At 51.7% G+C, this 15430-nt stretch overlaps 1 protein-coding gene across 2 annotated transcripts in view; it reads right to left on the bottom strand.

Annotated features, from left to right (window-relative positions):
• Window positions 1-15430, bottom strand: part of GRIK4 (glutamate ionotropic receptor kainate type subunit 4) — a 422274-nt gene that overhangs the window by 43714 nt on the left and 363130 nt on the right. The window lies entirely within an intron of this gene.

Genomic DNA, 15430 nt, shown 5'->3' with positions numbered 1-15430 from the left:
CCTCGTCCCTTACTTAAACCCATCCCCTGGCAAAGCAAACTCACTTCCTCTTGGTCTGCTTCCCTGCGCATGGTGCAAAGGGGAAAAGCCCAGAACCAGTGTTCCGTTCGGGTCCCTCACCAACTCCCTAACCTAGGCCAGTCCCTAGACATCCTTGGCCTTGTCCTTAAACCAAGGGTGTGAGGTGAACACCGTGCCAGGACCCTGCCCAGAGATTCTCTAACAGGGATTCTCAACATCTCGTCTCTGATCACCTGCATCAGAATTCATGTAGGAGGCTGACTAAAATGCGAATTCCTGAGTCACACCCCAGGCCCCCTGGATCAGACGGTGGGTAGGACACAGGCATCTGTACTGGTACCAAGCTGCGCAGCTGATTCTGACATCCACTAATATGGAAGAACCATGTTTTTTGTTTTTTGTTTAATTTTATTTATTTATTTGACAGACAGAGATCACAAGTAGGCAGAGAGGCAGGCGGGGGTTGGGGAGAAGCAGACTCCCTGCTGAGCAGAGAGCCCAACGTGGGGCTCGATCCCAGGACCCTGGGATCATGACCTGAGCCAAAGGCAGAGGCTAAACCCACTGAGCCACCCAGGTGCCCCAAAGAACCATGTTTTATAACTGAGGCGTGTATCTCAGATTGGCCTCCACTGGTTTCCACGTCAGCTTAACTCCTTCTTCTAATTCCAGTGGAGCAGCTGATGGAAGAGAGGAAGACAGAAAGGAGGACAAGTGGAGTCCCCAGCAATCTGAGAACAGGCCAGGCGTCGTCTCTGAATGAGCACATGCACACACGTGCACAAGTGCACGATTCTTCCCAAATCACTGCAAAGAAAATAGAGAAAGAGACACACTGGCCCTCATGCCACACACAAGGGAATTTGCGATTTGCGTACAAGAAGGATAAATCTCTTGGCAAAGGTCAGTCTCTCCCACATTTCAACCTTGCATCTCCACTCCCTATCCACGTTCCGTCTGCTGGAGCAGCCATGTAATCTGCCAGAGGTTAACGAACTCAGGGCCTTATAAAGGCAGGCCAGGTGCCAAGAAAAGAAACTAGGGTGTGGATGTAAGAGATTTTTTAATATAAAATGAAAAATGTGAATGCTTCATTGTGCTCTTTCTGTATTTCTCCAAGAGAGTGCTAATTACTGCTATCAAGTGAATCAACCCTTGAGATTAAAAAACGAAGTTTGATTAGAAGATTGTTAATGCTTTCATTTGGGGGCTCTTTGGAGGGCTGCTTGGGTCTTTCAGAACCTCGGCCCCTCCGTGACGGTGGCACTGACGGCAGTTCCGCCCACTTGAGAGCACAGGTGTAGACCAACACATAATCAACCCAGCACAAAGACCCAGCAGGTGCAGCGCCGGGTCCCACACGGGCGGGCTTCTAGCTAGTCGGCAGCCAAGCCCTGCATGGACCTTGGGAGGAGGAGATGAGGGTCAGTTGGGTTGGACGGAAAGAATTGAAGAAAAGAGGAGGAAAACCAAAACGGATAAAGTGGGCAAAGATAAACACAGCTTTTAGTCCTTTCTCTGGTTATTTAAAAACACAGATCCTGGCCCCCAAATTAACTGAACTCAACAACTCTACCCACAGTTTCTTTACCTCACCTACAGCTTTTGCCCCAAAAGGGCAAATTTTGTTTTTGTTTTTTAAGATTTTATTTATTTATTCATCAGAGAGAGTAGGAGCAGGAGCAGGGAGAGCTGCAGGGAGAGGGAGAAGCAGGCTCCCCAATGAGCAAGGAGCCCGATGCGGGACTCGATCCCAGGACCCCGGGATCATGACCTGAGCCGAAGACAGACACTTAACCGACTGAGCCACCCACACATCCCAAAAGGGCAAATGTTGTATTGGAATTTGGAAATCGTTTCACAAGTTTATAAAAGCTGTCATGATGTCATGGTAAAGCCGTAAAGCCTTTCCCGGGTGCATGCAGAATGACCACATACCCAGGGAGAGTGTGTGCCCCAAGCTTGGACAGGGCATCTCTGTCTAATCACAGAGAGACCCTTCCCAAACTGGGCCAAACAGAACAACCGCCTCATGTGGACACTGCTGATTCATGGCTACCGGTCGGTCCCTCTTCCCTTTGCTGCCCCCCGCCCCCCGGTCAGGAGTAAGTTACAGGCAGGGGAGGCAGGGAAGGAGTAGGATGGAAAAAAGCCGTGGCAAGCTAAAAGAAATGATGGAGATTTTGTGGTGGTGTTTTTTGTTTTGTTTTGTTTTGTTTTGATTTAATCAACTCAGTAGAGAATAGTAATTATCTACCTTGGCTTCAACACCCCCCCGAAATTTAGTGACAAACTCTGGGGATCCAGTTATTCCAAAAGACGCGCGTTCATTTTATTTCACCTTAGTTAAAAAGACATTATGCTATAAAGCAGTCTTAGATGAGGAGATAATATGCCATGAAACCAGACTAACAAGCCAAGGGGGCTGGGAGTGTACAATGCCAGCAACCATCGGCGTAGGGGAAGGAGGGAGGGGAGGGCAGGCTGCCCGTCCATCCCAGCCCTTCTGCATCTCTGGCCACTCGGGGCAGGAGGGCTGCGCTCTCGGGCAGAAAGAGCTGTAGACAGGACATCAGAAGACGTGGCGCTGGTTGCAGCCAGGCCACGGCTCACTGTGACCGTGGGCGAGTTACTCCACTTTCTGGGGTGAAGTTTCATCCCATCAGATGAAAAGGCCCCACCACACGCCCTCTAAACTGTCTTCTCCAGCTCCCAACCCCCACACTTTCATTTCACTTGCCTCAAATGGGTAGAGCTTACTTCCGCGGGCCCCTGTTTTGCTCAAGAAGATGATGGTGGTCCGCAGAATCGAATGTTCTGGAACAGACGAGGAGAAGGAGCTCTGAGGAAGAAACTCGCAGACTGGTCAGCAAAGACCAGCAGCCGACAGGGACCCCGGGTGGGGACATATTATTTTAGGGAAAGAAATCCAGAAAGGTCAGGAAGGGACACCCCCATCTGGACAGCAGGTCTGGGAGTGTAACTCCACGGGGCGGGAAACCAAAAAAGGTAGGCATCCCCCAGAGCCAGGGGGAACAGAAGGAGGGCTGATAAAAGAGGAGTGGCAGAAAGTTCTGTATGAATTATGATGTTCCTGGTCTTGGGGTGTGTGTGTGTGTGTGTCTGTGTGTCTGTATGTGCGCGCACGCGCGCACACAGGGGCATATAAATACATTCCCTCTGAGAGAAAGACCTCTCTCCTCCCCATTTTTGATTGAAAGTGTTCTTTGAAGAGCTTCATGTTCTGCCACTGAGAGATCCCCCCCTTTTATCTCCTGGATGTTGGCGGAATATACAAGGGGAGGGCAGGCTGGAGCTGGCCTGGAGGTCACTTCCAAAACAGACTATCCTTTGGCACATGGAGTTTAAATAGGGGTCATGCAACTGCCCCCATTGCTATCAAAGCCTGGAGGCTCAGTGTGGCTGCCGTGCTTCTCCTGGGAGCTGGGGCCTGGCTTCGAAGAAGGCAGCAAATTCACAGCAGGGCTCCAGGCGGCATCTGCCTGAGCCCTGGCTCCCACCTGGCGCCTCCCTGAGAACACGGCTACCACCGGGAAGGAGTCTGATGGCAGCCCCGGTGGCTACCCCCGGGAAGGAGTCTGATGGCAGCCCCGGTGGCTACCCCCGGGAAGGAGTCTGATGGCAGCCCTGGCTCCTGGACAGTCTGAAGGGAACAAAGCACTCTTCTGTGTCCTCCTCCTCTTTTAGAGAGCTGCTGCCCTCTTTTGGGCAAAATGCTCTCCCATTCTCTCAGCCAGGGCCCAGAAGCAAGGGCAGACCGCCAGTGGCCTCAGCCCGCCTTCCCCCTGCCTGGCAGCCCCCCTCTGCCACAGAGCCGAGCTAAGGAGAGGATGGGACAGGGCCGAAGACAGCATGCCTCTAGCACTCAGCCTCTCTGGGACTCATTTTACTGTGAGAGTTAAGAGAGATAGCGGGAGTGCAAGAGCCTTCTAACCCAAACACTCTGGAGAGCTCTGCCGGGCCTTGGGGGAGCTGTGGAGGCCGCAGGATGAGGGGCTGAGCTTCAGCCTTCAGGATGGGACGGACCTGTCTGGATTCCATTAGTACGCACTGACTCGCTGTGTGACTTTAGGCAAGTCACTCAACCTCCCTGAGGCTCAGTTTCCTCACATATAAAGTGGGGATAATAATCGGACCTACCTCCTTGCTTTGCTGAGGAACTGAGTGAGACGAAACTCTGTAGACGCGAGCACGGGGCCCCGTTCAAAGTAAGTACCCGGTGCACGTTTGCCACCAGGAGGCCTACAAGAGTCTCTGCAGACAGTATCCCAACCCATGCTGAGCAGGAACGTTCTTGGGAGGGCAGCCAGGCCTCTTCTAGCTCCATGTAGGGCAGGGGACCCTGGACACTTGGCCCCTGGTGGTCTCTTCCAGGTGACCCAGGACAGACACAGAGCTGTGTTAACACTGTGTGACTACCTGTCTCCAAAGATTCACATAAGGACCTTCTTAGGCCTCATCCTGTCCCACTGCTTAGAAAACTCAAGGAAAAAGCTGACACCCAGCTTGGAGACCAAACCTCGTCATTTCCCGCAGTCTCTTCCTTGTTATGTGATTCTCCTCCGGGGACAGCAGATTAAATGACCTCCCCGGCTTCCTTTGACTTCCATGGTGCTATCTGTGATCAGCTTCCAGATCTTTTCTCTCTGTTTTTTGTTTTGTTTTGTTTTGTTTTGTTTTTACAGCACTCTCCCCCTCCCTGCACCCTGATGACCCCAGCCTCCTGCCCCCTGGGGCAGCCGACCACGCCCCAGTGCCAGCAGCTTCCTGCCCCTCTGCAGGCCCCATCTGCACACACTTTATTTCACCTGCCGCTCAGGCTCCACAGTGCCTCGCATTCTTTGCTGTCATTTATTTAACTCTGTAATTGTGTTACTTAACTCTGGAAAGCTCTGGGAGGCTACAGATGGAATGAGAAAATGCTACACAGAATAAGGTTGTATTGAGCATTCCTGGAAACCTTCATTCCAAGGTAACTGTCTCGGGAGATCCCCTGTATATGGAGGAGGCTTACGGAATTTGAAGCAAGGCCTGCTTAAGGCTGCGAGAACGGGGCCAGCATAACATGTAAACACCCAGACAGGAAGGAGCTCCGAGTCCACCAAGCTTGGCTTGGCAGCGAGGGATCATGTGAGTTAGGCTCTGGCTGAGGGTGACATGGGGACACTGAGCTCGTCGAGCTCCTGTAAGTGCTGTGTTCTGGGTTCCCCCCACCTGAGTGTGGGCTCTCGGGGTAGGCAGGGACAGTGTGCAGAACTCGGTGCCTCTTCCTCCATCTGCGATGCTCAGCATTCCCTCAGCCCTCTTTTCTGACTCTCCACCCTGACCCAGGCAGTGGGCAAGGTGCTGAGAGACAGGCATGGCCCCTGACGGCCCCTGACAGTCCACTGGGGAGGCAGACCTGTCATCAGACCGTTAGAGTAAATGTTTGTAAAATTACGGCCGTAACAGGTTTTATGAAGAGGTCTAGAAGGCACCACGAGAAGGTAGAACAGAGCATTGACAGAGTCTGGGAGGTCCAGCGGGGGCGGCGGGGGGGGCTTTCCTAAGATGAGATGCAGTTGCCTGAGCAGGAGCTACCTGTGAGATGGCCCGGGGTGAGCACTCCCAGGGGAAGGGATAGCATGTGCCAAGGCCCTGAGACAGGAGGAAGCTTGGTGCATTCCAGGGGCTGGAAGAAAGCCAGAGTGGCTGGAGGACATAAGACTGGGGAACATGCTGTAAGATGAGGCTGGAGAGGCAGGCAGAAGAGGCAACACGCGGAAGAGGAATCAGATGGACCCTGAGTATTTTAAGCAGTGGACAGCCTACAAGATAAGATTTGTAACACTAAGGCGGCTAATGCCTACAGCCCTTCCTGTGTGTCAGGGGCTGGACTGAGAACCTGCTGCATATTATCTCACTTAGCGCTCACAAGACCCGTATGGGGCAAGCTACTATGATTACCCCATTTTACAGATCAGGTTGTGAGGCTCAGAGAGGTTAAGGAACTTGCCTAAGGTTGCACAGCAAGTAAGTGGCAGAACCAGATTCAAACCCAGGCAGCTGGGCTTCAGAGACTGTGTCCTGAACCCTCAACCAATTCAGTTGGCTCTAGTGAAGAAGAAAGATTCAAGAGAGGCAAGAAAAGACCATCCTCATTTTTCTAAAAAAAAAAAAAATTAACTTTCACACCATGACAACCATACCTGTCCTCCCTGTTAGCCAACTATCCACAATCCTGTGAACTCGGGTGACTTCACCCTCACTTCCCAGCATCCCCTGGGGCCCCGAGCAGCTGACTCCAAACACACCTTGCACTTTCCGACAGCAATGGCTCCAACAACCTGTGTCCTCCACCTCGAATGTCCAACCCACAACCACTGGGTCTTCAAGGTCCATTCACAGTTTACTTGCTCTGCAAAAACGTCTGTCACCTCCCCAGGAGTAAGCCCTTCCTCTGCTCAATCAGCAAAGGCGATAACACACTGCTTGTACCACTGGGGGGCATATGCCACGCATTGCCCTGGATCAGAGCAGGGGGCCCAGGGCTCCTCCTCCAACTCTGTACTTACTAGCTGGCTGTCAGCTCTGCACTTACCTTTTCTGTGCCTCAGTTTCTTCTATAAAGGGGGCATAACAACAGTTCCCACCTTCACAGAGTCTCTACGGGAATCGAATGAGCACACCATGTCAAGCCAGGCCTGGCACAGAATAACTCTCCGTAAATGTTAGCCCCTCCTGTTATTACCGTTGGTGTGGGTATCTGGGTGCCTGTCTCAGCTCCCCATCGGATTATAAGAAGCAGGGACAAGGTCTTTAGAATACTTAACATATGTAGCATTTCATCGTTGCCATTGGCCCTGTTTGACAAGGAAACCGAATCCCAGAGAGGTTAGTAACCTGCTCAAGTACACAAAGCTAGGACATGGAGAAAGCTGGCTTCAGACCCATATGTAGTCTCAGGACTGCGTACCCTTTTTTTTTTTTGTTTAAATAGATTTTATTTATTTGAGAGAGACAGAGAGAGAGAAAGGGAGAACACAAAGGGAGATGGAGAAGCACACTCCCTGCTGAGCAGAGAACCTGATGTGGGGCTCAATCCCAGAATCCCGAGATCATGACCTGAGCCAAAGGCAGATGCCCAACCGACTGAGCCACCCAGTGCCCAGGGCTGTGTACTTTTGATGGCTGCACTGTTCAAGGAGGATTTCCCAAAGTGGGCACCCAATACGTCCCTAAATGGACAACCAGCACAGCCAACATTGCAGGACGCAGGAGGACAACCCACCAAACGTGGCTTACCCTCAAGGGCCTCCTCGCTGACCACAGATGGGGCTGAAGTCTGACACAAGCCTGTATGCAGGAGGGATTTTATCAGCAAGTCAGAATGGTAGAACCAGATTCAGGTCATGATCCAGACATGGTCAGATACAACCCTCCTTCTCCAGCCTAAAGAAGACTCAGTGCCCCACATCCCTGGCAGCAGGGCTCCTTCCACGACCCCCCCCCTCGGACTCCCTCCCAGACCTATGCCCTGGAGCCCCAGGCAGGAGAGGAACCAGCCTGTGCTCTCATGCTCCCCAGGGGGAAGGCACAGGGATGGTGAGGACGGGCCCACCCTGGGCCCAGTGGGAAGAGGCGGGACTGGCTGCATGGAGCTCCTTCCAGAATCTAGCCGGCCCCCAGTCCTTTCCTGCTGCGCAGTGAGCAGATTAACATCTGCAGCTCAGCCCATTCCAAATTAGATTATCTGCTTACTTCCTGTCTTTGATCGATTCACCTGCTGGGTGCCTTTCTCCCTCCCCACTCCTCCCCCGCCTAGCGAGATGCCCAGGGAACCTGCCGTGACTCACGAGGTCACCAGGCGGAGCGGCAGCAGGATCTGAAGGAGACAGGGGAGCTCACTCCCACTCCTGGCTCGAGCTTCCGCAAAAAGTCATCATTTAGGCCTTCCTAATAACAAGCCTGAGAAGTGCACACGTCTGCACGCCAGTGGTGGGAGGCAGGCTGACTTCCCACCCCTCCCGCCGCGCACGGGGTCAAGGATAAACTCGCTCTCGGGGCTCACAGGGCGCCTGCAAAACAGTGTCCTCGTCTGCTGGGGACACCAGATGCCAGCCCTACCTCTCCTCCCTTCCCAGGATATGGAAACACGGATGACGGAACAGAGGAGAGCAGGCAATCAGTTACCTGTTATACACGTGCATGCGTTCACACACACACACACACACACACACACACACACGCACACGCACACACACACACACACACCCCAACCCAGCCAGCACTCAGGCCCCAAAGAAGGCCTGCTCCCTGTTCAGAGGAAGGCTCCGATCACAGCTTTCACAAACCAACCTAAGGCCCCATTTATGGGATTTCTCTGTGCTCGCTGGCCTGAATCCCTCCTCAGTAATGCTCGGGGAGCAGAGGTCCCAGGCACATTAGTGTTCCCGGGGAAGTGGCATGTCATCCACGGGCCCAAGTGCTCCCCAGTGCTATTTCTCCAAGGGGCAGTCTGCTCTCAGGGTTGGATGAATATCTTTAGAGTTAAATTAAAATCCCCATGAAATATTTAGTTGGCTCGGCTCAGGGCTGCATACTGGCCTATGTGGGCAGATTTCAGAATCTGGCAGAGTCAGAAGGGGCCGGCCATTCGTCCACAGGTGAGGTGGTGTGGTGCGGGGGTCCAAGTGAATGCTGTTCACCTTTGACCTCTTGTCCCAGGCTCCCACTCACGGGCCATGGACCCTCCTGTCCTTCGGGGTCAGACAGAGAGATGTATGTTTAAATCCCAGCCCCGCCATCCACCGGCTGAGCCAAATTACCTCAAGTCTGGGCTTCGGTCTCCTGCTCTCTCAAATGGGCAAAATCACTTATGGTTGCTGGGAGGATGAGAGGTAACAACTATGTAAATGGAGCTCGGGTGTGGTCCTGCCTCTCACTGTCCCCTCTTCTGACTGTAGCCCGAGGAGGCTTTTGAGAAACTAATGGAGATTACACCGTTCTATACTATACTGACTTCTTCATCGCTTTTATGCCTGGGGACCCTTCTCGCACTCTGCTGAGGTCTCTTAACCCCTTCTTTAGAAACACTTACAGATGTTTATTCCATTCACTGTATTGCCTAACTGTAGGACGCAGAAAGACGGCTGTCAAAATATTTTTCCATTTTTGCGCTACTGGGGCACAGAAGAGACAGAGGTCAGTCTAAGAGCAACATTACAGTGACGCCAGCAATGACAATGGAGCAGGTGTGGTTAAAACATCACGACTATTTGTTGCCCACAGCTGTCATTGAAGGAAATAACATATTTGAGCTTAAGTTTAGGAAAAAAAAAAAAAAAGATGTCAATTTGTCCCTTCCAAGTTTATGGGCTGTGTTAATGCTATCCTCAGGCCCTCAGGTGTGCACGGACCCCAGGAAAGGAACCTGTACACACTTCTCAGCAAACAGGACAGGCTGACCCCAGAACAATGGAGGGATAGGGCACTGGCCCCCTGCACAGCCGAAACTCTATGTGTAACATCTGACTCTCCCTGAAACTTAAGGACTAATAGCGTAGTGGGGACCAGAAGCCTTACAGATAACAAACAGTCAATTAACGCCTATTTTGTATGTTGTATGTATGCTCTGCGGTATTCTTACAATAAAGTCAGCTAGGGAAAAGAAAGTGTTATTTATTAAGAAAATCAAAAGGATAAGAAACAAAACAGAGGAACATCGAGGAAAGGAGGGAGAAATTTAAAAGGATGGAATCAGAGAGGAGACAAAACCATAAGAAACTCTTTATTATGGGGGCAAACAGAGGGTTGCTGGGGGGGGCTGGGGTAACAGTGATGGACGGAGGGGCACGTGATGTAATGAGCACTGGGCATTATATGCAACTGATGAGTCACTGAATTCTACCTCTGAAACTAATAACACACTGTTAATTAATTGGTTTTAAATAAAATAATTTAAAAAATCATAAGGAAGAGAAAATACATTGTTCTGCATTGTAACACTGTACTGTATTTACAGAGAAACATCTATGTATGAGCAGACCCACGCAGTGGCAAACCCATGTCGTTAAAGGGCCAAGTATCATTCTTGACCCCAGCCCACCTGTGCCCTGCTGCCCACTCGCCACCCGTGGGCCACGCTGGCCTTCGTTCTGCTCCTCTGACCTCACAAGTTCATCTGCGTCTTCACACCTCCTCCTTCCTCTGGCTGCGGTATTCTGCCTTGACCTTGGCTGTGGCTAGTTGGGCTTTGTCCCACTGCTCAGATCTCAGAGGGCCTTCCTCATGTACCCATCTAAAGGACTCCCTCCCTGACACTCTCTGTCTTATTATCCTGTGTTATCTTCATAGCAAAAATGATGATGCAAAATTGTCCTCTTTGTTTATTCATTTAGCTGTTTATTTTCTAGAACGCAGTCTCCAGGAGGCAGAAGCCTGTACTTCCTTGTATGCACATGTACCCCCAGAGACTTGAACAAGGCCTGGAATGTGGTGGGTTCCCCATAAACATCTGATGTACGAACAGGGGAATCAAAGAAAGTAGGAGCTCTGTTCGCACTAATCTCTTACCTTGACTCTGTGCTGGGGGAGCAATTTTGTAGTCGTGTTTTGACTAAGAGAACACACTCCAGGGCCGACCTTGCCACTCACCAGCCACTTATCTTAGGCAAGTTACCTAATCTCTCTGTACCTCAGTCTCCTCATCTGTAAAATGGGGACCGGAATCCTACATATTGCATACGTGCTTTCCAAAGACCAAATGAATTACTGTGTGAAAGCCCTTAGAACAATGCCCAGAACAGGAGATGCTACAGAGGCATAAGCTCTTTTATTTGTGGGTTCCACATTAAAGGATCAACTTCAATTCTACTAAAAAATACTGTTTCAAAAACATTGGCATAGGTTGTGAGAAAATGCAAAGAAATCCTACAATTGGAAAAACCAACGTGCGTTATGTTCATGACACGGTGTTTGTGTGGTAGGGATGGGACAAAGAAGGAGCAGTGACAGCTGGGCCAAGCAGGTTACACCTGTGCCCTAAAGCCCTGAGATGCCTGAGCTCGGCTTGCTCACACCACCTTACCACATCATCATCCTCACCATCACACGCAATGTTCTGAAGACACGCCAGCAATCACGTGTCAAATAAAGAAAATAGAATCCTATTGAAATGTGTAAGGTGACACACTCATTTCTAATACAAACACCCCTATTCCCCCCGGAATCGAGAAATCCCTCCAGACAGTGAATTCACCAGCAGGCCAGGCACTGAGAGGCATGGAATTGCCACTCACAAGTCTGCACCCTCGGACCCGTCGCCCACTCTGGCACGGGGTGAGTGCTGGGGTGCCGTGCGGGGCCCCGCCACAGAGCACAGCTCACCGGCCACATGGGGATCAATCCTGCAGCCCTGACTTCATAAGCAGAAGGCTTGCACTGACCACACCCGCTCAACATCTACCTGGGGCCTCAAGGTTCCAAGTCGACACTGCGGGAGCAGGTCACACAAGCTCAGGCAAGTGGCTTCTGAGGAATCTGACCGTACCACTAGCCCACAGGGCTGTCTTGCTTTCATTTCCTTTCCCACCTGTCAGCCTTGTAATGAAAACCAGTGTCACTCAATAACCCCGTTATTAGGACAGTTTTGGTGGGATGAAATCAACGACCACCCGTTGTGAGAAGCACTGCTGAACTTCCAGAGGCTTCCCCGCTGTTCCTCTCTGCTCTGCGCCAACAAGTCCCCTGCATGTCTCTGCCCACACCTCACGATCCTGCTGGACAAGGAGGGAGGTCCCAGCCCTGCCTCACACCAGCCCCCAAGCTACCCAATGGCACGAGGAAGGGAGCAGTGATCCGACCAATCAGACCCAGAACTCGGGAAGCCCCCAGCCTTTCTCTCATCTCTTATCAGTACACGCACAAGTCAAAACCCTTGCAAAGGGCAGAAGGGCATTTTCTCAGGGATCCCTGTAGGTTTTTGAAGAGGCAAGAGAGAGAAGCCACATGAACCTCTGGCCACCCTTCTTGGGTGACAAAGCGTATTTGATCCACTTCTGAGAGGTGTCCCACTGTGTCCCACGTGGCTTGTGTGCCCACCTATAATCACATCCCCAAGGGGCTCTGCACAGACTGCTTTCGGCCCCACAACACCTGCTAGGTCAGCAGTAGCCAGTTTAGAGACTGGGGAATGAGTCTCAGCAGAGTCAGGAGGTATTAAATCGGAGATAGGGGAGGCGGGTGGGGGGTGGCCTCACTGGGTGATGGGCATTAAGGAGGGCACGAGATGTGATGAGCACTGGGTGTTGCATGCAAATGATAAATGATTGAAGACTACAGCTGAAACTAACGATGTACTCTGTTGGCTAGTTCAGTTTAAATAAAAAATTAAAAAGAAAAAAATCAGGGATAATGGCTAACTTTGGGCAGGAGGGGGGCTGTAGAGAGAAGAGGAGGCATATTGGTGGGGTAGGGACGAGGGTCATTCTGCGTCCTACTAATGGTGTTATTTCTTGACCTGGAGAGTGATCACACAGGTACCTTCCCTTTGAGATAATTCATCAAGCTGACACTTAAAGATCTCTGTACTTTTCTATATATCTATTTATATCTAAATTTTTTTTAAAAGTTCAGTGGTTTGCCCAAGCGGAAGAAAGAATGGTTACCTTTAAGTCTGACATGGAGCCTCGTGATGACTCTTTGAGAAAGAAAAGCCCAGAAAACACGCGGTGTGGGGGGTGCTACCACGGTCACAATAACTGTGCCTCAGGCTGGGGATTTCACACACCCCGAGAAAGGTCAGTTTAGGCCCAGCGTGTCTACTGTGCATCTCCGTGTAAACATCTGGGTGACTTCTAATTCAAGAAGGGCAGAAAGGAACAGCTGCATGTTTTAATTAGATTTGTATTTGCATCTGGATGCAGAAAAGTCTAGATCCCTCATCTGGTCCAAACAGCTGAACAGACTACAAAACTTCTGGAGGGGCCAACTCTTTGCTGAACACCAGGCCACGCCCCCGGGTAGCCGGTCCTCCCTGCTGGGAGCTGCCATCACCCTCCAGCCCTGGGCAGCCCCCACTCGAGGTGGGTCTTGAAACCCTGTCCGAGGGCCCTGGGTGTAAGTCTGCTCCTTGATAGCTGTGTGACCTCAGGCAACCCGCTTAGCCTCTCTGAACTTATTTGCTTGTGAGCAAAGCAGAAGGGTAAAGGCTTCTATTTCATAGGGTTGTGAGGATTAAATGAGCTAAGGTGGGGGCCTGATGCAGTCAATGTTCAGTGCCCAGTAAGTGCTCACTGCCATTGTTATGCTGTGGCTGATTCTAGAGTCCAGCCTCCTTCCTCTGCCTAGTCCCTTTGAAGCCACCAGGACGCGGCCTCTGCTGTGGGCTGCACCATCCTGCCCGGTGGGGGTTTCCAGACGGCTGAACCCTCCGACCTGATTTGCTGCAACTGACTCATCTTCACTTTCGGCCAGGATGACACCAACGGACACACTGGCTATACCTCCTGACCCCATCTCCTCTCTTTAGGTCTCCTGCCTGCGCCCCGCATTTCAGCACTCCCCAGCTGGGGCCCCAGCTAGGACCCCGGCCTGCCGTTCCACCACCCTCCAGGTCATGGCAGTCTGCTCCGGGTGTCTCCTGAATTGGGAGAAGGGATCCATCTGGCAGGAGTCGACAGTGTCTATCTGAGCAGTCCAAGTTTACTGACTGGGCCACATGCAGCCGTTTAAAAAAAAAAATGTAGGCCTTTGTTTTGCTGCCTAGATTGCAAATGTAGACACGGCCAGAGCAGGAGTTTGTCCCCAAGCAGGGGAGCCTATCTGAGGGCTGCAGAAGATGAGAAATAATTCCTCAGGTTCTGGAAAGGTCTGGAGCAGCACAGGGCTCGTGGCAGCTTCCATCGCTGCCAACGCTACCATTGGCACGAACCACACAGGCCTGGTTCTCACGCTGACAAATGGTGGGATGTCAGTGGCTCCTGACGAGCTCTAGGATGGCAAGAAAAATAGTCTGCGAATAAGCCCCACAAAGCCTATCATGATGCTGGCCAGGAACCATGAGATGGGGAGGCCAAGCCATGGCAGCGAGCAAGCTGAACTCCACAAGACCTTCTGGAGCAAATTCATTTCTGTGAGTGAGGGATGGCCAGAGGACAGAGGGAGCTGTCACACTGGGAGTCTTTGAAGCAGGCCTATCTAGTCAGAGGAAGACGAGAGCTGAGCAGGGCCTGCCTGCTGGGGCAGGGCGGGGAGCCCTGGCAGAAGGATCTGATGACTGAGGTCCCCCTAGGGAAGCAAAGCCTGGCGTGCGCTCAGGGCAGCTCTGTGCAGTAATTAAAAGAACATGCTGTGGACCCATCTGAGCTCGGAGCCCAATTCTGCCACTCCGCAGCCACGTGACCTTGGACAAGTTTAGTCTCAGAGCCTGTTTGCTGATCTACACAACGGGGGTGATGAGACTTTACCTGGTAAAGTTCTTTAAGGAATCAATGAGATAATATTTGGAAAGCAATTATTAGCACTGTCTCTGGTACATAGCAAGGGCTCACCCAACAGGGCCAGGATTATCTTTAGAACACTTTCCAGCCAAGGGACAGGCAGAAGGTCAGCAGAGGGGGGCACGAGGCCTGGAGCACAGCACATGAGTCTCAGGTGAGGGGCACTCAGAAGGCCACAGGCAGGTGATCCTCGAGCCTGCTCTGTGATGTTCAGGCCTCTGTCACCCCTCAACACACAGACTCAGGGAACAAAGCCAGCAAGTACAATGGGGACAAGGTTTATGCCAAAGGCAGTTAGAAGATAAATATGTGTGTGTGTGTGTGTGTGTGTGTGTGTGTGTGTGTGTGTGTGTGTGTGTGGTAGGGGCTGCACAGCCAGCCAATTAGGCCAACTAGAGCTGGACAGGTAGACAGTGGTAGAGCTGTGACTCGGGGAACATATCAGGAGACCCTGGGTCCATTTTTAGAACCAGACAACTAACCCTGGACATTCCCACCTCATGGGGAGAAGACAGAGGAGTGGGGTTCCTGAAGTTCTTCTTTCTCAAGACAATATGGGCATGCCAAGGGGGGTGGGGTTGGGCGTGGAGGAAGGGGAGGCAGGGATTTATGGGAACCTATGCAGGCCGCACGGCTGCTTGTGAAAGGGCAGCCCCAGAGAAGGCATCAACTCCAACAGCCCAACCTGCTGAACGCAGCAGTAGACCTAGACCACGGGTGTGCTTTCCCTAGTACTAGTCCCAGGGGTTGTCTGAAGATCTATAGCTAATTCTTGGCATTGGGCTGTTCTGTCCAGGCTCTAACTTCTTTGGGGTCAGAGGTTGTAATGGTTCGTTCTTTGCCTTTATAGCATCCCATCCATCTGTCCATCTGTTTGTCTATCCATCCATCCACCTATCCATCCAACA

This window comes from Lutra lutra, chromosome 10 (genome assembly GCF_902655055.1).
Source record: "Lutra lutra chromosome 10, mLutLut1.2, whole genome shotgun sequence".
Taxonomy (NCBI): Eukaryota; Metazoa; Chordata; class Mammalia; order Carnivora; family Mustelidae; genus Lutra; species Lutra lutra.
Note: the sequence above shows the minus strand (reverse complement) of the source record. Positions and strands in the feature narration are given on the sequence as shown.